General features: G+C 34.5%; 1 pseudogene; it reads left to right on the top strand.

The window, feature by feature from the left end:
* Positions 1–3,952: 3,952 nt before the first annotated feature.
* On the top strand, positions 3,953–5,168 carry LOC107083078 (annotated as a pseudogene).
* Positions 5,169–7,384: the final 2,216 nt, after the last annotated feature.

The raw sequence follows: 7,384 nt of genomic DNA, 5'->3' as shown, positions 1-7,384 counted from the left end.
ATCTCTATACTCATTCAGTAGAAATACCCATGTCCTGTATTTATGGAACCATTATTTATCCTGCACTTGTTGCTATTGCACTTCTGGTTAGACCTAAACTGCATTTCGTTGCCTTGTACCTGTACATGTGTAATGACAATAAAGTTGAGTCTAATCTAATCTAATTATATAATTTTGGTTTCTACACAACTGTCCATAATGTCAGCTACAATGAACTAAACTAAACAGTCGCCATGTTTTTAGCATGTTTGGATATGATTAGCATAATGTATGTTCAAATTATTGATGATAATAGGAGCCAGCCACTGTTCATTTCAAAATTGTTATATATTGACACATTCTATTATTTGGCGTAAATATTAATTCTTCATGAAGAATCAGTAAGCTGTTATCATTTAATCAGGTTACAGAGGAGGGTGTCACATTTTTAAACTAATTATTATTAACCTTGAAACATCTAGATATGGCAGCATAGTCAGTTTAGTTTCTTTCCTGGTTTAATTTTGATATCAACAATAAAAATTACAATTCGCTTAACTATTAAACTGAGCAATGATTTTTGCTGTTTTTGTATTTTTCAAACTTTACACTTGATATAAAAATGTTGCTTAACTACTAAAGCATTTAACAAGTATTTAAATATATATCGGTATGAATAGCAGTATTTGTACGCTGTTTTTAAAGACTTTTATTGAATTTCTGTAGTAAGCAAGCAACTCCAAATGTTTTATACCTGCAATAAATCATTTGTATTCAAGCTGTATGCAGCTCTTAAAATAAAACATCTGCATTTTTAAGATAGTAAGAAAAACTTTGGAACATTTGGAAATTGTTACAGATAAAAACGTTCTGCTCTAACTAAACATTGTCAATCATGGTGATTGCAGAGCTAAGTAGTTAGATAAGTCTGCCCCCCAGTGGCGAAACAGAAAGTTGCAACACTGAATACATTTTCCTAAATACATTTAGATAGGCCCATTTGGAATGGTCTTAAATAGTTAGAATTGTTTTGAGGGCATAGATTCGTATTTATTGTTTTAATGTTGGGTTCAGTGCCTCAATTTTACATTTTGAATAAGGTGAAATAAAAATAGAAATAAGATAAATAGCTCCTGCATTAAACCAAAAAAAATAAAAATAAAATAAAAATAAGCCACAAAAACAAACACAAAAGAATTAAGTTTCTTAATGTTTGTTTGTGTAGTTTTCTACTAAAAAACTACAACTTCCAAAGGGACTTGACATGACCAGATTGTGTAATCCCAGAGCTTCCTGTCCCAACATTTTGGACTCAGTTTTGTTTGCTCAGTAGGCTCTGCAGGTAAGTGGCTACAGTAAACCAAACAACCTACTACATATCCATCCTGTGCTGTGTAAGGATTTTTGCAGATACTGCAGTGACCTGTGGTGAATAAGCATCTCATTCAGAAAAAACTCTTTATTTTTCCACCATTGCACAGATCAGACCTGAAATCAAGGCGTAATGATTGACTCAAACCTGAACCTTCAAGGGTGCAGAAAGACAGTAATATGTTAGGCTATCTAAAAAACATGTGCAGGATTAAAAGACTAATGTCTGGTTGGCACCTTGGTAAAATAATTAATGCTTTCATCTAATATAATCACTGCAATGTTGCCTTCAGAGGTCAGAAAGCTGCAGTTGGTCCAGAATGCTGCTGCCTGCATCCTCACCAAAACCAAGCACACCCCCTATTCTAACATCCTTACACTGTTCATTACCCATTTCTCAGCAAAAAAGACTTTAATAAACTTCTTTTAATCTTTGTCACTGAATAGCTTATCACCCAAAATACATTACAGACTTGTTGCTAGTGCATTATTGATCCAAATCTCCCAGGTCTTCTGAGTGAAGTCTACTCTGAGTACTCAGAATTAAACATGGAAAAACAGCTTATTGTTCTTAGCTCCGAAATCAAGATTATAATTACATTTGTTTAGAGTGACCTTTGATTGTGCTATTTAGAAATATTTTTAACATAATCTTTTTTTTTTTTTAACTATATTTTTAAACTTTATATAAACCCACAGAAGCAGGGTATACACCCAACAGTCAGGGAGGCAGATGTTTTTTCCAATTCACAAAAGTTAATTGTTATGAATTTTTAAGTAATTTTTCCCAGAGTATCTCTCCTTTCTCCTTCTTGAGATGTATGGAAACAGTCAATGTTTCTATTTTGTGGATTCAGTTTATAATGCTTATGAAGACCCTCAAGTTAGGTGGGCCTGACTGGAGCCAGCATTTGGTGATTCCCTTCTTGCTTGCAATAAAGAAAATCCAGAGTAAATATGTGTCACTTGAACTGAGTCTTTCAGGGATTTTTCCAAGGTACAAGGAGATGAAAGAAAAATCCAATACTTTATCCAGAGTTTCAGAGCTTATTTGCTTAACTTTGAGCCAAGAGATCTTCAATTTAGGACAGGACCAAAAAATATGAACATAATCTGCAGAAACCATCCCACACCCTCTCCAGCAGGGCATCTGTGCACCACTTAACCTTGATTTCTGCTTTGGTGTAGTAAAAAACAAAGGTTCTTCCAGCCAAAATCCTGCCATTCTGAAGATATAGTAGTTGAAAAGATGTTTTTCCACAGTTGAGACCAAGCTTCCTCTGAGTTTGTAATGTTGGCTTCCTTTTCCCACCTCTGTCTGATGTAATCTGTCAACCTCTTATTCATAGTTGTGAAATTTCGGTAAAGCTTGCCAATGATGCCTTTTGTATTAGTAACAGCTGCTTTATCCCTGGATTTAACACCAATTCAGGGGTCATAATTTCCCTCCCAAAAAAAATTGCACCTGCAGACAGCGAAAATAATCACCTCTTTCAATCTCATAAATTTGGCATAAATCCCAGTAATTTATTAAATGCCCTTTTTTATTATTTTACAGAAGGAAGTGATTCCCTGTTTTGCCCACAGCCTGTATCCATGGTCAAGACAAACCAAGAGAAAGCATGAAGAGAATTGGTATACTTGAGGAAGCCTGTTTAAGCAACCAAGCACAGATTATATAGGCAAGTGCAATATAGAAAAAGATCGATGTTCTTCCATTTAGAATAGTAGTTTGGATTACACCAGCAGCACTAAGGGTCTAATCTGGGCTGACATGTAATAGTCCACTAAGCAAGGCAGGGCTATACCCCCTGCTCCATTGGCAGCTGAAGGGTTGAATATTATTCTCTTGGTTTTTTATTACGCCATATAAATCTGGAAATATGCTTATCCCACTCCCTAAATTGTTTTGCTGGGACCTCTACTGGGAGTGCTGCAAAGACATATAATAATCTAGGGAGAACATTTACTTTTATTGTCCGTATTCTGCTGCCAAGGTCAAGGGGAAGCATACTCCACCTTTACAGATCCTCATATATTATAATCATCTTATTTAAGTTATTTATTCTTATGCTCTTCAATTATTTGTATTTGATCACTGCCACAGAAAATTATTTTTCTTTTTCCTCATGAGGAGCCCTTAGAATTGTCTTGCCACTGAAATGTGCTATATAAATAAACTTACATGCCTTCTCCAAATTAAGATCAGTTTGAAAATAACACAATATTGAAAGTCTGATTTATTTATAAAATGGTTAGCTTTAATAACGAGGTTTTGGTAGGTCATTTGGAATTGCCCCACTAATCTGAAACTATCATGACCCAGAATGCTTGGATCAGTGTGGAAGAGCAGTATTCAGATATAAGCAGTTTTCACTTTTATTATTATTTGGACTTTTTTTACTTAAGAACCAAGGGTGTTACTGATTCTCCTTTTTACAAGCACCTAAATTTTATGGTTCTTATGGTTTTCTCGTGCTTTTCCCATTAAATCTTTAAACAAATGCATATTGTAAATATGCATGTCTTGCACTGGGCTGATGTTAGTGCTTTTATATTTCACCCAACTTTAATCAGATAATTAAGGTTCAACACTTGCACCATGGGGACCAGCAGAGTGCTGGTGTCAGGTTGTTCCTCTGGTATTGGCTTGGCTGTGGCAGTACGCTTGGCCAACAATGTGACCAAACACTTTAAAGGTCAGAACTTGAAGTTGTCCTCACTGCACCTAAAATATCCACTACATAATAAGAATATAGAATTAGATATTAATTACATCCTGTCTATTTGTCTTTCTCTGAGCCAGTAGTTTCCACAATGAGGGATCTTGAGAAACATAACCCACAAAAAAAGCTGCAGGTTCTGCATTTAATAAAATCCTAGTGATCCAAAAGTTTGATGTCTGCTGTGAGGAATTCATCAAAGAGTGCATCAACTGTCTCCCCAACCGCCAAGTGGATATCCCTGGTCTGTTTTCTTTGCACTATGTTCAAAGTACATTTGAATTCACAAGAACAGATGATTGAAAGAGACCATTGTGCAGCTGTAGTGAGCAAAGCTGGCATCGGCAGGTTTGGACCCTTCAAGTGCCAAAGTTGCTGCAATGAAGGAGCTCTTTGACGTCAACCTTTTTAGCCTAATGCGGTTGGTGAAAGAGGTGCTGCCAGACATGAAGCAAAGGCAGGACGGCCATACTGTGGTGATGAGCAGTGTCGTGGGAATACAAGGTTTGTTTTGTTTGACTGAATAGAATTTCAGACATAGTAGTTAAAAAAACACTTCTTCTGCTGTTATTAACTCGCCTAATGTTTCCACAAAGGACCTCTGTTCAGTGATGTCTACTCTGCGTCCAAGTTTGCTGTGGAAGGATTTTGTGAAAGTCTGGTTGCAAGAGCATTGAAATGTAACATCAAGTGAACAATAAAGCATCTTAAAACACTGCAGCCAGGCACAAGTAAACCTTCAGTTATCAAATAGTCTTTTTTCAGTTTAACAGAATTCCTGGTAGTGGATTTACATCTTTTTTTTCCCCAAGCACTACGCTGGTGGAACCTGATCCTGTTATGACTGAATATGAAAGAAAAATGAAAGACAAGAACATAGATATGTTGGACTGCTGAGATCTTCCATGACATCTATCTGCTGTACTCTTAAAAGGTCTTCACAGCATTAGGCCAGATGCCTCAGGGAAGTGACTGAGGCAACGCTTTGTTTAAATCGTTATTTTTAGAAATGACAAACACACTTTTTAGCTTAAATGTATTAAGAAAATACCTATGGATATCAAATATTCTTTTCGCTCTGTTTAGCAAACACACAAAGCAAATACAGCCAAGGAGCCTCCTCTGCTCCACCAGACCAACCGGCTTTAGATGCCCATGACTGCAGTGAAGTGTGCAGACCCAGCTGGCAAATGTTGCATAGGAGGGGAGGGATCAAATAGCTATTTATTTCAACTGTGGTTACTCTGATTTTTTTTTTTTTTCGTTCGACATCAAATTTAAAACTTTGTCTCTCATAAACCATGAAAAGCATTAATAGCAATACTGCTTCTTAAATAAGGATTTATTTATCTTTTATAAAAGGCATTTTTTGTGCTTGTTTTTTTCCCCATAGTAAATTATTTTGACTTTAGTTGTGACAGACATAGCTCATTTTTTTCTTAAGGGCCTGATGCATAAAATGCAAGAACTTCCATCCTTTTAAAAACCTGAGCTGTTAGAGGCTTTGTTTTTATATTAATGAATTATATATTAACATCAGCTTATCATTTATGGAAGTATAAATGTTTGCTTCTAATCAAACTATATGTACTTGAGTATTTAACATCTAAATACAGGCTAGAGATTTTATTTTTTTATTTATATACGAGAATAGTCATAACATTATGAGAATAATGTTGTAACATTATAAAGTCGTAATATTATGAGATTAAATTCATAATATTAGGAGAATAAGTTGAAAAATTATCATAATAAAGTCAAAATATTACGAGAATAAAGTCATAATATTACAAGAATAAAATGGTAACATTACAAGAAAGTCATAAAATTATGACAATGAAGTCATAAAATTACGAGAACAAAGTCATACAATTACAAGAATAAAGTTATATTTTATGACAACTCTTACAAGAAGTCAGTCCTCCCTAAAATGAGGAATGTCAAGCATCTTGTGAAGTTATACTTTGGCATCGGTTTCACAAATAACGAAATATGAAGACAAAGTGGATTTAGGTTGCTGTTTTTTGATGGTGCTGGGCGGCCGTCATATATGCTGCAACTTTATTCTCATCATTTTATTACTTTATTCTGATATTGTGACTTTATTAATATTATGACTTTATTCTCATAAGAGTATGACTTTATAATGTTACATTATTCTCATAATGTCTCACAATGACTTTATCTAATATTTTTTTTAAACACTAGCCTGGCTCTATTACTCCGTCATAAGGAACAACTGTTATGCCATATGATCAAATTCCCAGGGGGAAATCTTGTGAATTAAAATCAAATGTTATTTCAAATTATTAAAATAAAGATAAATAAATATGATTAAATGCACTATCCATAACCCCATCTGTTTCTAAAAAAACAAATTCTTTTCATTACCAAACATTTATTCTTCTTGTACAGAAAGAACATTTTCGTTTGCAATGTTGGATCCACACAGTCAGTCCTAAATGTGTTAAAACATGATTTTTATTTTCATTTGGACTATTCGTCATCTCTTAAATGTAGGTTAGCAGATTTTCAATCTGAGCTTAAATATAGACCAGTTTCTATAATTTCTTGTTTTCTCTACCTGCTGTTTTTCTCACAAAAAATATTTCACTGTATTTCACTGTCTGTTGAAGGAGGCAAATCTTTATCTTTTACATCTATTATAAAATTGAAAGAAAACAGGTTTAAGCCGCTTATCTGAAGCTATCTGCGGCACAAAGAAAGGTTGGACAATTACCTCTGAAGATTAAACCAGCTGATAACGGACTGCTTATAAATTCTGCTCACCACACCTTAACATTGTTTTTAAGGACAGCCTTTATATCTACAAACTACTACAGGTTTAAGTTTGTCAAAAGGAAACCATACATGTGCTGATGTAACAAGTTTGCAAAAAAAAAAAAAAAATTAATTAGTCTCACATTCAAATAATGCTAAATGAAATACACTTTATTTCTCTTTTTAGTACATAACAATCACTTTAGGAAAATAAGACTTCTTAAGCAACGATCTACCCAAAACATATTTACAGTTTGTAAATGAAATTCTGTGACTGAAATGGTGAATGTACAAAACACTTAGTGCGACCTGGCAGAGAAAGTTTAAGACCAGTGGTAAAAACAAATTAGAGCAAAGAAAAATAAACCTTTTCACCTCCAAATGCGATTCAAACTGGGCCACTCTTTCCCAGGTCTGAGGGAACAGAACCCGGTCCCATAATGAACAAGGCAACAAAAGAAAACCCAGATAAACTCGGTGGATAATTCAACTAAAGGCAGTTTTTAGGCAATGTTACTGTAAACTGATAA

This window comes from Cyprinodon variegatus, unplaced genomic scaffold (genome assembly GCF_000732505.1).
Source record: "Cyprinodon variegatus isolate N-32 unplaced genomic scaffold, C_variegatus-1.0 Scaffold68, whole genome shotgun sequence".
Taxonomy (NCBI): domain Eukaryota; kingdom Metazoa; phylum Chordata; class Actinopteri; order Cyprinodontiformes; family Cyprinodontidae; genus Cyprinodon; species Cyprinodon variegatus.
The sequence above is the reverse complement of the archived record's forward strand: the minus strand, read 5'-3'. Positions and strand labels throughout refer to the sequence as shown.